The sequence below is a fragment of the Mirounga angustirostris genome, unplaced genomic scaffold (genome assembly GCF_029215605.1).
Source record: "Mirounga angustirostris isolate CCGP_5_RB_7025 unplaced genomic scaffold, mMirAng1.0.hap1 SCAF_15, whole genome shotgun sequence".
NCBI lineage: Eukaryota > Metazoa > Chordata > Mammalia > Carnivora > Phocidae > Mirounga > Mirounga angustirostris.
The window spans coordinates 57,265,204-57,286,045 of NW_026991723.1; the positions used below are offsets into that span (position 1 = coordinate 57,265,204).

The window sequence follows — 20,842 nt, forward strand, 5'->3', positions numbered from 1 at the left end:
ATGTCCAGAGGATCTTTCAATTTCCTTCCAGAATGTGAATTCTAGTTCCCCAAGGTAAGGACAGAAGCACAGAACATTGAGGAAAGATGCTGTCCAGGAATCAATAAGGGCATTTGGTTGGAGAGACCTTGAGACTGGTTCTTCAGCCCTGCACATGGTAGGAAGCTGAAGCAGGAAAAATGTCAACAGATATTAACATTTGGTCTAGGCCAGACTGACCTGTGGATCCTCATCTGGATCTTGGCCCCAAATGTCATTGGAGGGTTTTTGGTAAGCTTCAGTTACTCAAGGACTGAGCCTGTCCTGCACTAGTTCATGAATCTTTTGGACTCCTTGGTTTTCCCAAGAAAACAAAGTAATAATCTGGCAGTCTATGGGATGCCCTCACACAACTGCCATTTCCAATTCTTTTCCTCTGGCCTTGGAAGAGTAAAGAGCTACTGTCTGCAATGGACAATGGACTCAGAGGACTGGTATCAAACAGCTTCTCCCTTCTGTGGAATTTCTTCATCTTTCAGCCTGTTCTAACTCTCTAACCTTCATTATGCCTGGCAAGCACCACATTTTGCTCACAAAGACAACTTGCAGCTCTAAAGCTTAGCTCTCTGGACAGAGCAGTCTCGTATTCTTGCCTTTTTGTCATCCCAATAATTAAACATCAGTGAGCTCACCACTTGTTAAAAAACCTCGATAGTCATTGAATACCAACATGGGGCAGATGGGGAACAATGTATTTTGGGGTGGGAAAAATACCAAGACCTGCTTCTTGCCAAGAAGACTTTTGTCTAATATAAAAAGAAGACAGGAACACATAGCAGCCCATTTAAGGCAGGAAGAGGAGCATGAGAGACAGGAATGAATGAAGGGTGGTAGAAGCACAGAGGAGAGATTGACAGTGGTGAAGATTTGTTATCCTCCCTAACACAGAGGGTTGGGCCTGGGCAGAAACCTGGTGAAACCAGAGGCTCACCTACTGGGTGGCAGGCAAAAGAGCAATGACAGTTGAGGCTTAGGGCTAGGACTCTACTCTAATTACTTTCAGTTACTGCTGATGCTATTGGGCATTCAGCCTACTCCATTTCTGGGGGTAAGGGCAAGCACAACAGGGCCTTTTCCTTACCACTGAGATGCACAAACAACTCTCCCACAGAAAAGGGTCAAGAGGCTCTAGGTGGATGGCTGGGAAATATTTCTATTGGGAAAGCAAAAAGAGATTCAGAGTCCTAAGAGTGCTTAAGAGGGAGATATGGTGGCTCTGGTAAAAACAAATTCTTGCTGCTTCCAACCAAGCCTAGGGCCTGCCATTACTCTTACCAGGCATGCTTTGTGCAGCAGAGATGTTAATGTTAAAGGCTCCTGGAGGCTCAGAGCCCAGCCCAGCAGTGAAGGAGGTCAGAGAGGGGAAGGAGAGGGTTAACTCTACAAAGGCTCATAAAGCCCTGAGTTTCTGTTAAATCAGCTTTGTGTGTGTGTGTGTGTATGTGTGTGTGAGAGAGAGAGAGAGAGAGAGAGAGAGAGAGAGAGAGAGAAAGATATGCCAGTTGGTGTTTAAAGAGTAGGGGGAGGGAAGAGTCTAGCCTAGCACAAACTCAAGGCAAGTTTTCAGCAGTGAAGCCAGCTTGTTGCTGGTTATGCATCTCTTTAGGGAAACAGTACTCTTCTGCTAAACTAGATGGTCCTGGGGTCCCTGCTGGAGGGTCTCCCCAGGCTCATGGTGGTAGAGAGCCTCTGTCACTCTCTGGCTGGTGCAGTGACAATGACCAGGTAACTCAAAGGTATAATCTCACTCCTGGGGCATCTAAAGGAAGGGGCACTGAAAAAACACATAATCAATATCTACCCAAAGAGCCCCCCTACAGTTCTGTAACCCACACCTCTGAGGAACACCTCCTTTGCTCTGACTATACTCCCTCACAGCTCCTCCCCACCTGTGCAGCCTTTGCCTCTTCTAGACAGTTCCGACATATATGCACAGCCTATATCCCTCCACACCTGCTGAGCTTATCTGTGTGCCTGTAGGATAGTGCTTCTTAATCACCTGGGAATATTGTTTAAATGCAAATTCCAATTTAGTAGATCTGAATGTTGCCTAAGTGTCTGTATTTCATACAAGCTCCCAAGTGATACCAATGCTCTGAATCCAGGGACCACACTTTGAATAGGCTCTAGGCCTCAAGGCTGTAGGCCACCCCCTCTACACCCACACCATCCCCAGACAACCTCTGTTTGAGAGGCAGAGGCCTCTGCCCCCGCCTTAACCTGGTGTTATACTCTTAGTGCCAAGAGAGGACAATGGTTAGGTGGGGGAGGAGGGAGGAGGGAGGACCCAAAGCTCATGATGGGAAGGCAGCACCGCTAAGAGCTCTGGCTGAGCCACGGCAGGGAGTTGTTCATAACAATGCAGACCAGGTGTGGTTCTTCTGGAATTCAGCAGATCATTTAGTTCATATTGCTGGAACACCTGTTACCTGCTATATGTACAGCTATGGTGCTTGGTGTTTTATGTATATTATCTCATTTAATCCTACTAAAAGACTGAGTAAGGTAAATATCATTCCCATTTTAAAATTGAAGAACCAGATTATTTAAAGTAGTACATTCAAAATCACACCTTGAAGGTGATTAGCACTAGAATTTGAATCTAACTTGTCATTTCTTATACCCAACCTCTTCTTAGAGAGATCAGATAAAGTCATGAGACTAACAACTCATCAGAACTTACACAGATGTGAGACTGTTGTCTTATAAAGCAGGCACTTGGAAGGCTGGTACTAGTCTCATCCTGTCTCCAGTGCTCTGCACACACTTGAAGCCCCTCTTTAGAAAATGGCATGAATGTTTTCTGATTAGCAATCTCCTGCTCAAAAAGTGCTCCACAGGAAGGAAATACTGGAGTCACTGAAGCAGTCAATACCTCAGGATAGAGAGAGACAGAGACAGACTAGCAGGAAGCAGCAAGCAAGAAAAAGCACTGGGGACTGAGAATGCTGAGCCCAGGAGAGAAAAGAAGATGACAGTATTAAAAAAAGGAGATGAAAGAGTCTCAGACATAGGATGTCTGGGTGGCTCAGTCTGTTAAGCGCCTGTCTTCAGCTCAGGTCATGATCCCAGGGCCCAGGATCGAGTCCTGCTTCTCCCTCTGCCTGCCGCTCCCGCTGCTTGTGCGCAAGCTCTCTCTCTCTCTCTCTCTCTCTGACAAATAAGTAAATAAAAATCTTTAATAAAAAAAAAGAAAGAGTCTCAGTCACCAATTCAGTTCTTGTCCTAAATTTTAGGGACACTTATAGTCTAGGCACTAGCAGATACAAAGATAATATGATCTCTACCGATGAAGAGCCAGTATGTAAGGCAAATGAATAAATAGATAATTTTTAATAATATGCCAAGTGCTACAATGGAGATTTGTATAGAGTGTTGTCTGTACACAGAACAGAAGCACCTATTCCACCCTGGGGAATTAGAGAAAACTTCTTCAAAGAAAGCTGAGGCATGAAGAATGAGTAGGAGATAGAAATGAACCAGATGAAGAAAGGAGTAGGGAAAGAAAAGCAAAAACAAGAAAACAAAGGAGTAGGGAGGAAGAGACACATGACTACCTAGCAGGCAAAAGGAGTAGCTCAATTTGGCTGGAAGGTTAAGCGGTGGGGTGAAGTGGCAGGTGATGAGACTAGAACAGGAGGAAGGCTTAAAATCATGAAGGGCTTTGTAAATCACATACAGGATTTTGGACTTTAATGGAAAATAATGGAACTGGAGAAGAAAAACATATCAAGGTCATATTGCCAGGGCTTAGTGGCTGACTGGATCTGGGTTTGAGGAGAAAGACCTAGGCACAGATGACTCCTAGGTTTCCTCTGTGTGTGTGTGTGTGCGCACGCACACGCACCTAAAAATATGAAGGATCAGAGGAAAGAACTTGGGGAACACCAATATTGAAGGGATAGACAGAAGAGGACTGACAGCAGGTGGCCAAGGAGAGGCTGGTATCATGGATGTCTGGGAAGGATAAGGTTTTGAGAAGCTTAATGTAAAACAGGGGGAAACAGAACCAGAGTTCTAAATGGGCTCTTATATGACAAGAGAGACTGGAGTGGAGGATGGTTGAGGCTAGGAGGTAGGAGCCAGTGGAGAAGGGCCAGATATTTGAAGATGTCAGGAAAGAGAATTCAAGACACACTGTTTACTCTGTAGTTTGCTGACATTTCAGCAGAAACTCTATTTTTTTCTCAATGTTATGTGTCTGATCCTTGGGAAGCTTGAGACTCCCCAGAAATAAGCCCCATTAGAGAAGTCTAGCCCTGGTCCAGAGAGCATGGCAGGTCTGCTATTTCTTAGGAAGTGTGGGCAAGTGAAGGCAAGGGAGGCTGACCAGGGCCTGGCCAATCTCAAAGTAGCAGCAAGCTGGGTTGGGGTGGGGGGTTGAAGTTGCCCCAAGTTCTGGCTGTACCACAGTCCCATGACTTAGCCTTAGGCCATTTTCCCCAGGCCAGGGCAAAAAGCACAAAAATACTGGGCTTCTAGTCCTTTAGGCAGGAGGCCTGCACAGACTGAACAGGAGCAGCCTGGGAATTCAGGACAGTGGGAAGCAGCCTGCATTGAGCTTTTACTTTTTTTTTTTTTAAAGATTTGATTTGATTTGATATTTATTTATTTATTTATTTATTTATTTATTTATTTATTTATTTGAGAGACTGAGAGAGAGCACGAGCAGGGCAGAGGGAGAAGGACAAGCAGACTCCCCATTGAGCAGGGAACCCGATGCAGGGCTCGATCCCAGGACTCTGGGATTATGACCTGAGCTGAAGGCAGATGCTTAACTGACTGAGTCACTCAGGCACCCCTGCATTGAGCTTTTTCAAGAAATTGAAATACCTGCTCCACCAACCATGGACATCCAGGATAGGCTCAGTGTTGGAAACTATCTCCAAGTGATCATGGTTATGTAGTGATCATGATTTCTCACTTTTAAAACCTTCAATAATATTTTTCTATAAAAATAAACAAATAAAACTAAAGAATCACTTGACTTAGGTGCACCTGGCTGGCTCAGTCAGTAGAGCACACAACTCTTGATCTTAGGGTCATGAGTTCGAGCCCCACATTGGGCATAAAATTTATTAAAAAAAATATATTTATCCATTTTTTTGACAGAGGGCAAGAAATCATAAGCAGGGGGAGCTGCAGAGGGAGAGGGAGAAACAGGTTCCCCGCTGAGCAGGGAGACCCACGTGGGGCTCTATCCAAGGACTCCAGGATCACGACCTGAGCCGAAGGCACTTAACCGACTGAGCCACCCAGGCGCCCCGGCATAAAGTTTACTTAAAAAAAAAACAATTTGGGGTGCCTGGCTGGCTCAGTCAGTAGAGCATGCAACTCTTGTAAGTTTGAGCCCCACACTGGGTACAGAGATTATTTAAAAACAAAATCTTAAAAAAGAATAATTTGACTTAATTATTAATTCTTCCCTTAGATATAGTAATGGAGTCAGTAAACTGCATGCCTCCACTGTAAGAGAAGTTAAGATATGTGCAATTAGAGTTAAGGGTAGATTCTCGGTCTGTCTCCTGCATCCAAACACCAGAGCCTATGGGTGAGTGGGCATCAAGCAGGAAAACCAGGCTTGCACTAGCACTGGCAACCTCAATGAGGTTGGACTGACCTTGACCTCGGGGGCTACTACATTTTGAAAACATGTTTTGGTGATGAAGAGCCTGTTTTGCTATATACAAAAATGGGTCTGTGAATGCTGCCAGAGTTGAATGAATGTTTTATGCTATTTGATGCATTTGAAATAACCCAATAAGTTGAAAATTTTTGCTGTGAAAGGAATGTTTGTTCTGTAGAGTTAAATGGTGGTTGCAACTAGAAAAGAAACCCCCAAAGTTCCTGTGTTTCCTGGCAGGGGAACAATGCTTTCTCTTCATTTGCTTCACAACCTTATGGCAGGCAGAAGGTTAGTTACAAGGCCTCACATCTGGGCTTCAGGGAAGCAGAGAATAACCATTTCCAGGAGTGTTTTGGATTCTACATGGACACTTAATCTCACAGGCGGTAGGGGCCTGTCCTGTTCATACTATGACTTCCACTCTTCCTCCTATTCTCTTCTATCTTTCACTCCAAGGAAAACCTGAGCATTGGCTCTTCAGTGATTTATCCTATCAGTGTTTAGGAGAGTACTTTTCAATTCCTTGTTACATCTAGGTGGGACCAATACAAGTTCTCTCTCTACAGATAGGAGAACTAACAGTCTATGGAAAGAACCCCAAAATCCAGTCAACTGGGCTGCCCCCGGATTCTGAATTTGGCCACCCACCCCCTCTGCCCCAGCCCCAGCCAGCTGCAAATTGTCTGGATCCAGCTGCTTTGACATGCTGATGTTATCAGCCTCATGGTGCCTGGAGCACGCAGATAGGAACAGAGAATGGCGTCATCTCACCGGACATAGTAATGCAATTTAGTTTCTGAAATCCAAGTATAAAATCTTGAAAGCTGACATTTTTTATCTACCACAGGAGGGGGATGATAGTGTGGAATTCCCAGAGGCACCATCAAAATGTGGAAATGGCTTCTGTAATATATTAATAAACAGTTCAAAACAATGAAAAAAATGTACAGAGAGGATCTGGAGGGAAAGTTAAGTGTCTAGTCCTTCTTGTCCCCTCCTCTCCCTCCTCTGAGCTCTGCTCCCAGGTGACCACTCCACTGTGAACCCCAAGCTGGGGCTAGGAGCCCCTCTCTTGAGCATCCCTGTGAGAGTCCCCTGTGCTGGGGAGATGGAAGAGGCACCAGCCTCCCCTGGGGGGTGTGCCACAGTGGGTCTCAACCAGCCCTTTTTTCGAAAGGGACTATTCAGACTGGGCTAGGAATGGTGGCAAAGCAACAGTCGCTTGCCTTCCCTTCCATTTCCCCAACCTCATCCCGTGCCACTCTTCCCCCAGATTACCACACTTTGCATCACTGGTCTCTGTTCCTGACGGAGCACGAAGAGCCTTCCTGCCTCATGCTCCCCTTCCAGCTACGTCTTACTTGTCCTTCAGGCCTCAGCTGACACATCATTTCTTATAAAAAAAACTTCCCACGAATACCAAGATAGGTTATGTCCCTCTATAATATACTCTCACAGCACCACCCCCTTCCATTTCTTTCACGTACTTATCAAATTTTACTTCAGTGAATACTTGTATAATTTATTTAATAAATGTTCATGAAGGCAGGGGCTATGCCTATTTCTATGGTGTCCTCCCAGTGCCTAGCACAGAGAATGAAGGGCCGTAATCTGATGACAGACAAACAGATTTCTTTCTATTTGGCTTGAGCCACAGCAAGGCTCTTTCTGTAACACAGGTGCAAAAGTCCGGTGGCCTACCAGGCTGTGCCAGGGCCTTGTCTAATGGTGTCCCAGACAGATGTTGTATTGTGTGCTCTTTGTAGGGCCATTTCTCTATGGAATTCTCTGGCTGGGGGCTGAAAGATTGCCTTCTAGGAAGTTATTTTGGAGAACAGCCAAAGTAGGAGTCCCCAAACCCTCCCTTACTCACTCACTCACCTGAAGGCTTGGCCTAGTTAGAACTCACTTAAGGTCCATGGCCAAAGTGGCAGCCCAACTTCAGGTTGCCCTCTTGTGGGGACTGACCATCAGCTGAGCAGACACAGCTTTGAGACTCCAGGGCCAGGTCAGATTTTGCTTGCGGATACATACTCCCACTATCAAATGAGTAAGGCCCAACTCTTACTGTCGAGTTTTAGAGGAGTGGGAAGCCAGCTTGGAACCAAACCATCGGAAAACCCTTTGGAGGGAGATAGGGTCAGGGCTGCTCTGATCCTGTCTGCTCAAAGTGCTTTCTGGCAACGTGGGGCTTACGACCATGTTTACCAGGCAGTGAAGCACCCAAGGCATAGGAGCACTTGGGAGTTCAGATATAAGGGCAAGGAGATAGCGAAGGAAAACATAGGAAACCTCCCTGAACAGTAAGCACACCTCTGGCTGGAGAATAGGGCCTGTGGATTCCAGTTTTGCCTGTGAACTGCACTGACTTTGAGAGTCTAGACAGGTCATTTCACTCTCTGAGTTCCCAGGTCTGTTTTTATTCAGGCCCTGAAATTCCAGAAAGAGCCTCCAGGGCAGAAAGTAAATGAGTTGTCCCAGGTCAATGCCAGATGGCAGCCCTGGGATTAGAATTCATGGGCCCTTCTTTCCAGCCAGCTGCTCCTTCCCCTGAGCTCTGAACTGTTTCTTCTGAATGCACAGGATTATATTCAATTTAGTAAGGTTTATGGTCACATAATCACTGCTCCTAATAAAACAATGAATACAAAGCATCCGCTGTCATGGAAGGCAAACATGGGAGAGCCTTTGCCCCTGAGAAAACAGGCCAAAAGCAAGTTCTGGCTGATATTAGGCCTGTTCTATTTGAACAAAAACCAACACAACCACTCTCTTGGGATCTGACGGAGTCCTCATCTGTTCTTGTTTCTTGTCCAGGCATCCTTATATGTCAATAGCCTGTGCTTAATCCCATAGTAAGGGCTCTCCTGGAAGCTAGAAAACACTTTCCACAGGCATGAGAGGAGCCAGCCTGAGGGACAGTCTGGATCTAGATCCTCTGAGCATCTTTTCATCCATAAATTAGTTACTATATTGTTAATGCTCCCATTTCCAGGAGTGTTATAAGCTATACCTCTTCAGGTGCGGTGGAGGCAGCCCTACTCCTTCCAGCCCAAACTCTGTCAGGTCTACTCGTGGCTCAGCAAACACCAAATGCTCTTTTCTCCTCCCTGCCCTGGCCTGTCCCATTTTGACTGGCTGGTGCTAAGAGAGGGAGCCTGTAGGTGTTCTCTGCTGGTTTCATATTGCTTTAGCACATGTTTCTTTGACCAGGAACTTTTGACCAGAAAATCCAATCCCTAGTAGGTGACTGTGATTCCTCTGCCCTTCTAGATTCCTCACAAACCCCTCCTCTGGATGATTTGGGGAATCAGGAAGGAAACCCCTCTGCAATGTTAATCTAACTCTCTTTTGCCTAAGGCCCAAGTGCATGCCTAGGGTGGGGGTGGCAGGCTGTGAACCTCTGAACTCACTAGTTTCATTTCTGCTTCTACTTGCTACACTTGCTCCAATCCACCTTATGTCAATGCTCTTTCCCTAAAAAAAGGTATCTTTAAATCAAGTGTACACCCAGTGGCAGGCTGACTGAACAGTGATAGCTCATGAAATGGTCTAGCTTCAGGCCTTGAAATCTGCTCAGTGCCTCTCTTTAGTTTCCCCTGCCTCACACACCAGACTGAAGATGGGAATGCAGGGGTATTAGAGACAAAGGCCCTTTTAACACTCCCTTGTTCCACTAGATTCTTACCCTCCCTCCGAAATCCTACAGTTCTGTGGTATCAGGGTGTCAGATCCTAGCCAGGGACAGCTCAGATGTTGTCTTGAAAGCTTATTTCACCTTCAGAGTGATGGTGACCTCCACAGAGAGAGCCCAAGTCAGGCTAGATGTGTGTGGAGGAAGGTGGGGCAAGGGCTGGAGAGGATAAGGGGTAGTCCCTGGATCCATAGGGCTGATCTTGGAGACAGAAGAGGCCAGAGACATGTATAGGGAAGCTATTCAAAATTAAATAAGCGAGGGCCTTAAGGACTTGGGCACCTAGGCTTTTCAGACCTGGCAGAGACTGGGCTCCTCTAGGAGCTATCCAGGGTCCTGAACTGCATCCACCTGAAGATCTTGGAGCCTCTGGACAAGAGGCCCACGTGCCAGTTAACGCCGACCTTAAATGCTACTGGCTCCTCTCTGCCCATCCCTGATACCAACTGTCTGCTTGGACCTATTGCCTGAAGTAGCTCCAGCATAACTCAAATCACACTCTATGGATGCAGCTTGGGCTTCATGCCAGCAGCCTGGCTCCCTGGCCAGGTTTTCAACAATGGATGAGGTTGAGGTGGAGGATTTTGGTGTATGTGAAAAAGTATCTCCTAGTCCCTCTGGAAGCTCAAGACTAAATGGGCCTGGCTCAGGGACAAGGTGGTTGGTCATAGGGAAGGGAAAGAGGTCTCCATGTTGCACATCCTCAGACAGATCAGTCACTCCTCCCCTCACCTCAGTGGCTGCTGCACACATGTGTAAGTACACACACACACACACAGACACGCACACACATGCACATACACACATGCCAGATTTTCTGCTCTGTCACTGCAGAGTCTGTATTGCTACAAAGAAGGCATAGTCTCCTTTGTCTGCACCTGAGCATAATGTACCTGCTTTGTTCTCACCATGGATATTACAGAAGTCTGGCAAAGAGTACCAAAACTTAAAACTTAAATAAATAAAATACTGCTTTTTTCTGAATTCAAGAGGAATACATTGTCACTGTAAAAAGTCCAGATAAGCACATGGGGAGCCTTGGTGGCTCAGTTGGTTAAGCAGCTGCCTTCAGCTCAGGTCATGGTCCCAGGGTCCTGGGATTGAGCCCCATGTTGGGCTCCCTTCTCGGTCAGGAGCCTGCTTCTCCCTCTCCCTCTGCCTGACGCTATGCCTATTTGTGCTTTCTCTCTCTGTCAAATAAATAAATAAAACCTTAAAAAAAAAAGTCCAGATAAGCACAAAAGAAGAAGAAGAAAAAATCACCCTTAATCCTACCATCCAGAGCTATAGCCCATGTTAAATTCTTGGCACACAGCCTGGGCCCTTGTGTGTGTGTGTGTGTGTGTGTGTGCTACAGGTGTGGTAAGAGGCCGTATAGTGCAGTGATTAAAAGTATCAATCTTAGAGTAAGTTCTACCTCTGCCATTTACTTTTCTGTGTGATCGTGGTCAAATTTCTGACCTCACTGGATCTGGTTTTCATAATTTTCTTGGTGTGTGTGTGGGGGGAGGTTTAGAGAAATACTGTGTTTAATGGTAAAGCTTAGTTCACCCTAGCATGGCCTGGAATTGAAGCAGCAGGGATGGGTAGGGGACCCTCACAGAGCCTACATAGTGAAAAAGATGAGGAAAGTGACCATCAAACAGAAGAGCCCCAAGGCCTCAGACAGGGCAAAGCCCAGAATAGCATAGGAGGAGAAGAGCTGCTGCTTGAGCGATGGGTTTCTGGCATAGCCAAGGATAAAGCTACCAAACACTATTCCAAAGCCCCTGAACCAGTCTCACCAACTGTAGTGGCCCCAGCACCAGTTGGCCACTGTGTCAATGGAGACCACAGTGATCTGGAACTCCCATCTGGCCACCTGGAGTAGGGAGCTGCTGTAGATGGCTATTTAGACGGGACCTCTGGTCTTCCCAGGAAGGAGGCAGACACACACCTGATTGGATCCCTAGTACAACAGCGGATCAGAGCTGGAACAATGAGTAGTGCCTCGGTAGTCTGCACTTTTTTAGTCTCCCCGCTTTAGTTCTAGGTCTCAGTGCTCAGCTTTCCCACCCTGTTTTTCATCTTTAACATAAGGAAAATAATAGTACCCATCTCAAAAGATTGCTGGGGGGATTAAATAGGATAATGTATAGGAAGTGCTTACTATAGTCCTTGATGCATGGTAAGCAGTCAATAAAGGGTAGCTTTTGTTACACATGACCCCCCCCCCCCCCCCAGAAATCACTCTAATACTGCTTGGTGCCTAATTTTAAAACCAGACTATTCTCCATCTCAGAGAAAAGCTGAAGAGAGGATGAATAAGTTCAGTTTATTTCATCTTCTATCTGGCCTAACTTTCCAGGTCACAGTGATGATAAGCTGGGACTTGGGAAATAAAATGGCCTCCTAGCTCAGAAAGGAAAAAAAGCAGTTCTTGATCCAGGGCTTTGGCTTTCAGCCTGAGTTCTGCAGTCAGGAAATGGCAGCGGCTTCTTTTTGGTCAAGGTTCTCTCCTCTTCTTGAACTTTGGGCCCCAGCATTTTGGCCTACTTGCTCTGGCCAGAACTTTCTGCCTCTCTGCCCAGGAGTGTCCCACTCTCCTCCAGGGGCTCCTTCCCTCTTGGCACCCACAAGTCCCTTTGCCTGGTTTGGGCAAGGCTGCTTCCTCACTGTCTACGTCCTGGCCATTTGATTCCTATGCCTACCATCCCACCTCTCCATACCTGCTCTACTAACCCTGTTCTCTTTGAGGTCAGCACTGGGCTCCTAAATAAAATCCAATGGTCTTTTCTCTCAGGTGATCGTCCATTACCTTTCAGTATCATTAGACAGTGCTGATCAGATCTTTCTGGAAGTTCTATTTTCCCTTGGCTTTTATAAAAACATCCTATCCCTATCTGTTCTGACTACCGTCCCTACTGTTCTTCCTCTTATACTCTAGACATAGAGCCTCTCCTTAGTGTGATCACTGGCTCTCTTTCCACATGCTCTCTCTTGGCATATGGAAATATAATATTATATTATAAACGTATTCTCTCAAATAATATCTCTCTCGGTTTTACCCCCAAATCTATATCTCTAGCTCTGACCTCTTAAGCTCCAGACCCACATTTCCAACTGCCTACTACTTTTTTTTAAGATTTTATTTATTTATTTTTCAGAGAGAGAGAGAGAGCACCAGCAGGGGGAGCGGCAGGCAGAGGGAGAAGCAGGTTCCCCTCTGAGCAGGGAGCCCGATGCAGGGCTTGATCCCAGGACCCTGGGATCATGACCTGAGCTGAAGGCAGAGGCTTAACTGACTGAGCCACCCAGGCATCCCTATCTACTACTTTCACTGATGTCATCCCCCAATCTAGTTCTTCCTGTTGACTACCCTTATCTTGTTAATGACACAAAACACTTTCCCAGTTAAATAAACTCAAAACATAAAGCGTCATTTAAAAAACTTATTATTTTGAAACAGTCTTATATTTATAGAAGAATTACAAAGACAGTACAGAGAATCCTTGTATACTCTTCACCCAGCTTCCCCTAATGTTAGCATCTTAAATAACCATGGTACATTGATCATTCTACATTGAACAAATAAATACTATTCACTAAACTGTAGACTTTATGCAAATTTCTCCAGTTTTTCTCATTAATATCCCTTTTTCTGTTCCATATTGCATTTCATTGATACGTCTCCATGGTCTCCTTAGTTTCTTCCTCTTTTCTTGACTTTCATGACTTTGACTTTTGAGGAGTACTGGTCAGGTATTTTCTTTTCTTTTCTTTAAGATTTTATTTATTTATTTGACAGAGAGAGACATAGTGAGAGAGGGAACACAAGCAGGGGGAGTGGGAGAAGGAGAAGCAGGCTTCCCACAAAGCAGGGAGCCCAATGCGGGGCTTGATCCCAGGACCTGGGATCAAGACCTGAGCTGAAGGCAGACGCTTAATGACTGAGCCACCCAGGCGCCTCGGGTCAGGTATTTTCTAAAACATTCCTGCAATTTTGATTTGCCTTGTTTTCTCATGATTAGACCGAGGTTAGATTTTTGGGAAGAATACCACATAGGTGATTTGTCCTTCGTACCACAGCATATCAGGGGGTATATGACTTATTGTTGGTGATACTAATTTTAATCATTTAGGGCGGTGTTTACCAAGTTTCTCCACTACAGTTACTAGTTTTCTCTTATTTTAACCATATTCCATTAGTCAGAAGCAAGTCACTAAGTCCAGGCCACACTCAAGGGAGGAGAATTAACTTCCACTTTCTAGAGGAGGAGTATGAAAGAATTTGTGGACATATGTTAAAACTACCACAGTAATTCATACATATTTTGGTAGAGGTTCTTATAGGCTGGGCAAATTCTTATTTCTCCTTAAAGTTTCACCCACTAGTTTTAGCAATCAGTGGATCCTGCCAGCAGCAATTATTACTATGATGTTCTAAAGATAATTTTTAAATTTCATTCTTTCTACAAAAAAAAACCACTTTTAAATAAATTTTAGTAAACTTCTTAATACATAAATATAATTCTTGAAGATTTGTTCTTTCTCGTTCATTTATTTATTTATTCAACCATTTACTTATACCAGTATGGATTAATATACATTTATTTTATTTTGGGGGTTGTAATCCAATACTACCATTATTTATTTTGTTGTTCAAATTGTTCCAGCTTTGGCCACTGGAACCTTTTTCAAGTTGGCTCCTATCTCCTTTTGATGTGCCTAGGGGGTCATTTTAATCCACCTCTTTTTCCTCCTTATCCCCTGGCAAGCTAATCATGAACCTACAGTAACATTTTTGTTTCCTTTTTTTATTTTTATTTTATTTATTTATTTATTTATTTACTTAATTTTTAAAAAGATTTTATTTATTTATTTAACAGAGAGAGATACAGCAAGAGAGGGAACACAAGCAGGGGGAGTGGGAGAGGGAGAAGCAGGCTCCCTGCAGAGCAGGGAGCCCGATGTGGGACTCGATCCCAGGACCCTGGGATCATGACCTGAGCCGAAGGCAGACGCTTAACCGACTGAGCCACCCAGGCGCCCTCATTTCCTTTTTTTAATATTCTCTAAACCAACATCCTGCTTCAGATCCTTATCAACTTACTTCAGGACCTGCAGTGGTAACCCACTCTTCTCCCCAACCTGTTTCTTCTTCCTTCAACTCATCCTACACATTACTCTTAAATTACCCTTCTGGGAATTAAACAGTGCTCTCATTACATCATTCCCTTGTCCAAGACCCTTCAGTGGCTCTTACCACTTAAAAACTCCTTGACCTGGCATTCAATAGTTTTAACAACATGGCCCAATTTGACAATCTGGCTGCTTCTCCAATTGTTCATCTTTACAAATCCTTTGTTCTCTTTGCCCCAGCTGTTAGCTCTATGTGCAGATGACTTCCAATTTCTATCTCTAGCTCTATCATTTTAAGCCATTAAAAGATCTTTATTAATTTCTTTAACTTACAAAAGTAATGTATGTTAAATGGGGATAATTAAAACAATACCAAATGGTTAAAATAGAATGAGTCTCTGACTCTCCTCTGCCTTTCTCAGGCTGTTTTTTGTTTTGTTTTGTTTTAAGATTTTATTTACTTACTTGAGAAAGAGACACAGAGAGCATGAATGGGGGGAGGTGCAGAGGGAGAAGAGGGACAAGCAGACTCCCCACTGAGCGGGGAGCCTGGCTTGGGGCTTGATCCCAGGACCCCGAGATCATGACCCCAGCCGAGATCATGACCCCAGCCCAAGTCAGACACTCAACTGACTGAGCCATCCAGGCACCCCGCTCAGGTTGATTCTAAGAATGTAGTGGCTTTTCCGGATTGCTCTGTATCTTACCTATCACTCTATTAGGTTGTTACATCACAGCAAACAGATTTAGAGACATGCTTCTTCAATTAAGAGTTTATAATGCAAGTCAGAAAAGGTTAAGTCCAGAAAAATATAGATCTGGATGTTTGCACTCCAACTTATGCTTTCAAAGCTTTTTCCTTATTATCTCATTAAATCTCTGACAATCCTAAGAGATAGAAATAGCATCTCTTTTAAAAATAAAGCCTTTTTTGTTTTTTGAAGAACAGTTTTAGGTTTAGAGCAAAATTGAGGGGGAAGGTACAGAGAGTTCCCATGTACCCCTGTTCCCACATATACATAGCCTCCCCCATTACCAACATCTTCCACCATGTAGTACATCTGTTACGACTGATGAACCTACAGTAATACATCATAATCACCCAAAGACCACAGTTTCCATTATGGTTCACTCTTGGTGTTGTACATTCTATGGGCTTGGACAAATGTAAAATGACATGTATCCATCATTATGGTATCATACAGAATATTTTCACTGCTCTAAAAATCCAGCATCTATTCTTTACCCTAATTTTACAGAGGAAAAAACCCTGAAATCCGGTAGAGCTAATCAGCTCCCTTAAAGTCCCCTAGCCAGGGCTAGGTCCCAAGTGTCCTGACCCCTTTCTACTTTACCTCATAAAAACACCATACCGAAAACCACAATTAGCAGCAACACTAATGGGAGGAAGGCCAGAAGCCAAAGAGAACAACTCAGAATGTTGACACATCAGTGATCATGGTTTTACCTTGGGGAATGTGAGAATCATTTTGTTCCCTTGCTTCTCTTTTATGGTGAAAGTGAGACTGTGGGAGAGCTCTAAAAAGGAAATAAGAAACAGAAACATATCTGATCGGTGTGATGGCATTCTGTTTTCAAAGAAATGTTCTGCCTCCCCAAAGCTACAGGGCTCTGCAGAACTTGAGATGAAGCGAGAAGAACTGAGTCAAGTGTGGCCACCAGTCCACTTCAAAGCTTGGGGTGCCCAGCAGGAACAAGGCTGGCCAGATAGGGGGCACCCAGGGATCTGGCAGCATTTCCATAGCCAATTCATCTCAACAATTTGTCGATGTGCATACCTGATTGAAAAATATGGGAATTATGAGGTAAAAGCTATATCTCTTGGGTAGGCATAGATGAATCATATCATCCATATTCTAAATGATATATGAAAATAGTAACTCTTATGTTAAATGCATTTTACCACAATAAAAAAGATATATATCTTGAACATCTTTCTATGCTAGATCTTATATTAGATTTTATCTCCTCCTCCTTTTAAAAGGCTGCCGAGGAGCCCCTGGGTGGCTCAGTCAGTTAAGCATCCAACTCTTGGTTTCGGCTCAGGTCATGATCTCAGGGTCTTGAGACAGAGCCCTGCAGGAGCTTCTTTCCCTCTCCCCACTCGTATGCTTGCGCACTCTCTCTCTCAAATAAATAAATAAATCTTTAAAAAATATAAAAATAAAAGGCTGCCTATAGGTATGTTGTGTTATGGATGTATCATGATTTATTTAATCAGTCCCCACTGATGGAGATTCATGTTGTTTCTTTTCTTTTTCTCCTCCCCACCATCATAATGTTGCATCTATTACAACTATTATGTTATAATATTGTTACTATTTATTTATTTATAGCTACTATAATATCTTGTAAAAAAAAAAGTCTTTATACACTTGTCTATTTCTTTAGTTTAATAAATTCCTGGAGGTAGAATTGCTGAGGGGTCAATGGGCATGCACACATTATATCGCCAGCTGTTTTTCCGGAGAGCCTGTGACAATGTATACTCTCAGCAACAGGGTGCACAAAGTTTGAAGTCAGAAAGACCTAGATTAGATCTAAGGACAGCTAATTGTATGACCTTTGGCGAATTACCTTTCTTAACATTCCTTTCCTTTCTAGGGATGTAATATTACCCACTTTACAGGGCCAGTGTTAGAATTAAATGAAATTATGTATGTAAAATGGTTCACAGCATGCCTGACACATATGACAAATGGTAGCTGAGTTTTGTTCTGTTTTGTTTTATGCTGCTCTCTCCTCGTTTACTTTGTTTCCATCAAGTCTACAGTATTCATCAGTCCCAAATTCCCTAGCCACTAAAAAAGAGTTGGGGATACTGACTAACTTAAGTTTTTCTAATCAACAGCAAGAGATATTGCCCTCTTCCTGAGTCTCAGTTTCCTAGGAAAGCCTTGAAGCCAATTTCCAGAGCTCTATCTTTAGTGACTAAATCACAAAGAGACAAACTCTCCCCCTCTCAATGATCTTTCCTAGAATCTTAATCAGGCCATGTTTATTCCCCAGAACACTGTCGATTGGGCCATTTCAACAGCTGGCCTTTCTGTTCTTTAAAATAGGACACTGCATTAAGCCCTGGAGGCTACAAAGGGCCTATGAAAAACAGATGGGAGACAGACCCCGAGACACCTGTGTCCTGGGACACTGGGGAATCCAGGTTGAAATCCCTTCCCTGTGTACTTCCACAGTCTGGCCTAAAAGCAGAAGGGCTGGAACTGCATCATGGCTTCTTAGGACTTTAAGTTCCAAAAAGTACTGATTTGGGGTTGAAATTAACCAGGACCCAGAGACAGAAAAAGCCCCGTGACAACTCTCCAAACTGCCAAAAGGGGGCAGTGTAGTGTTATGCTTAAGAGCACAGGCTTTGCCTTCACAAGTGAGTTTGAATCCGGGCTTTGCTATTAGCTGTGTGACCTTGGGTCTCACTTGCCTTCTTTGTAGATTAAGAGTATACCTTCTTCATATCATTGAAAGGATTAAATGAAATGTGTGTCTGGTGGCAAACACACAGTAAGTGCCCATAAACAGCAGGGCACACATCACAGGGTGTATAGTTGAATATGATAGTCAGATATGACATGGAATAACTAAGTAAAGGAGGTAAGATTGAATTCATTCATTCATTCATTCAATAGATATCTAGTGAATGTTTACCGTGTGTAGGGCACCTTACAAGGCACAGGAGACATAATAGGAAGTAAAAATAGATATGATCTCTGCCTTCATGAAATGTGGCCTTCAGAAGGACCCATATGAATAGAATAATCATACAAACATATGTGAAATTATAAATGTAAAAAGTGCAATAAGGAGAAGGCCATTGACAAAGTCTAGAGTTTGAAGGAAACCCTCTGTGATGAAATTACAGCTGAACTAAGATCTGAAGGATGAGTAAGAGTCAACCCAAAAAAGGTAGAAGGTAGAGGGAAAGCATTCTAGGCAGAAGGAAGAACATGTGCAAAGGCACTAAAACAGAATGGACCCTGGGACATTAGAGAAATAGAGGAAAGGCCAGTAAGGTTGGGTGCAGTGATGAATGTGGTTTGAGGTGAGATGGGGAAGAAGGCAGGAGCCAGATCACAAAAGGCTTTGCAGGCCATGTTAAGGATTTGAGGCTTTATAATAAGAGCAAGGGGGAAGCTGTTGAAATGTCAGGGGCTGCACTGGGCACCCCTACTACTTGGCAACACTTTCCTCCGATATTTCCTTTCATGGGGGATAAAGGGATAAGGGCTTCACACAGTTTCTGCTGTGGCCACCCAGGAGAAGGGAGCAAAAAAGTAATCTGCAACAGGTCTCTTCTCAAAACAGAATGAGGCCCTGTGAATCCCCATTGCCCAAGGAAGAACTAGGCATAAAGAGGAATGTGAGTGGGGCATTCAGGGCTGTGAGACTCTCATCAGAAATCCTCTACTGGTGATAGGCTGTCACTGTGGAACTCCTAATGTTTTCTGACTGTTGCATGGCCAGGTCCCTAGCCAGCCTCCACATCTCAGACTTCCTGCCCCAACAGATTCTCCACTGCATTGCACATGGTGACTAAGGGATTAGTAGCTATTAAGATGGTGTGGTAGAGGTACAGCACTCCTATGGGCAGGGGTGGGTCCAGCTTTGCAAGAAGCAGCTCTCAACCTCTGTGTGCCTTTCTGGTTAGCTGGCTCACAGCACCCATAGTACATGCAGTATGTTTGTTGGGGGCACACGCGCACAGAGGACAGTCTCCATAATCTTTCCTTTGTAAGGAGAGAAACTAAGAGTGGAGATCCTAAACAGCACAGGAATGCTAAAGTACCAGAAGGTGATAGCTCTGTTCTGGCTCTCATAGATTTTTTAACTTAGCTGGAAAGAGAAAAGGGCCTAAGAGTGCTAGAGCTGCCTGCCCCACCCCTCCTCCAACCTCTCCCAACCCACAGCCCAGCTAAACAGGAAATCAGGCCTGGGTCCCTGCCAGGGCCCAGGCTGGGGCAGGAAGCTCAGGAAACAAGTGAGAAAGACCGTCTTCAGCATAGAAGAAGGCTGCTTAGAAATCCCTGGGAAGGTAAAATAAATCCAGCCCCTGCTGAATTCTCTCCCAGAGGAGGAAAATACTTGACCTGCCTTCACTCTCTAGCATGGTCAAGCATGGGCCTAACAATTCAAAGAGCAGACCCAGAAGCTTCATGGGAGAGAACAGACTCCAAGTAAGGACTCTCCCCTCAGAGAAACAAAGGTCTGCAGTGAAGGTGGGGGTGAGTGCCTGGTCTGCAGATATCCTAAGGCCATCTTGGGCTGATAAGGAAGGAAATGATGGTATAGGATAAGGGCAGTGTCAGAAAAAGTGGGCCTAAAGGAGAAAGGCCTAGGGATATCTGTAATACCTATTTGGTGGGGGGGGGGGGGGGGGGGGTGCAGGCAGACAAATGACAGGGGTTCTTTGCTATGCAAATGTACAGGAAAGTCCTGATTAAATAATGGACTGAGGCTGACCAGCAATGGCTGCTCAAAACATTAGGTGAAAGGCTGAAGGGAATGTGTGTGATGGAGACATGAAGCTAACTACACCACTAATTAATCTGAATTTCACAAAAGGCAGGATAACCATGTGTCCTGTGCCTCCTTCCTGATATGATGCAACAGGAAGTACTCAGTACACCTCAGAAGTATTCTTCACAAAAAAGTTGAATCTGAATCTAATCAAACCTTGAGATATAATTACCAGTTTGCAGAACTGGTTGGCAGAAATACAAGAGACAGAGAGGATTATAAATGAAACAATTATTCAAAATAATCCAGTGGGTGGGGTATAGGTGAAACAAGATCAGCTCTGGGTTGATCACTGTTGTAGTTGGGTGAGTACAAGGGAGTTCATTTTACTTTTTCCTCTACTTTGTATATGCTTAAAATTTTCCATAACAGAATATTTTTAAAATTTGAAGGTCTGCAGACTAGAAACTACCTTCTCCAGTCCCCACTGGGAGAGTAGTAGCAACGTGGACCTTTTCAAATGTTTCTTGAGCCCTGAGCGTTGGCCTATAGGAGCTGAAACGGCAGCAGAACACCCTCCACCAGCATCAGTACTGGGGCTTTCCAGGAAGGCCCCACTCTGCCAAAAGAACTCTACAGCAGTCATGACAGGGAGGGGCAGAGGCAGGACTCCTCTAGTCAATGGAACCCCTTTGGGAATCAGTGGAAGCACAGAGCACTCTAGCCTGAGTCATCTCTAGCCTAGTCTTATCATGGCCCTGTAAAGGAGGCCAGGGACTCTTCTCATTTGATGATGAGAAGAATAAGCCATCTTTCCACCCTCTCCTGTAAAAGCTCCCTTGGGAACCATAGACAAAAAATGGAAAACACCAACC

The 20,842-nt window shown here is 44.4% G+C and overlaps 1 protein-coding gene and 1 pseudogene across 6 annotated transcripts in view; both read right to left on the minus strand.

Moving 5' to 3' along the window:
- FAM219A (family with sequence similarity 219 member A) overlaps positions 1-20,842 on the minus strand; it is a 52,500-nt gene that overhangs the window by 17,414 nt on the left and 14,244 nt on the right. The gene's annotated exons all lie outside the window — the stretch shown is intronic.
- LOC123850205 (ATP synthase F(0) complex subunit C1, mitochondrial-like) lies at positions 3,217-11,525 on the minus strand (annotated as a pseudogene).